This window comes from Olea europaea, unplaced genomic scaffold (assembly GCF_002742605.1).
Source record: "Olea europaea var. sylvestris unplaced genomic scaffold, O_europaea_v1 scaffold44, whole genome shotgun sequence".
Lineage (NCBI taxonomy): Eukaryota > Viridiplantae > Streptophyta > Magnoliopsida > Lamiales > Oleaceae > Olea > Olea europaea.
In genome coordinates, this window is record NW_019262707.1 from 931,418 (window position 1) to 931,636 (window position 219).

Here is a 219-nt window from a genome sequence, read left to right on the forward strand (position 1 = left end):
TGTACAAATAGCAAAGTTCAATCGGTAAGGACCTTGCTACATGTACACTATGGTGTACACTTTAGTTTACACTATGCCATGTGACATTACCCTGTTGGATAGTTTAAATTTCAAACAATTTTTTGAACCTATTGACACTCGACAATAATGCTGGTTTCAAACAACGCATCTAAAATCAGTGTACAAATAGCAAAGTTCAATCGGTAAGGACCTTGCTAC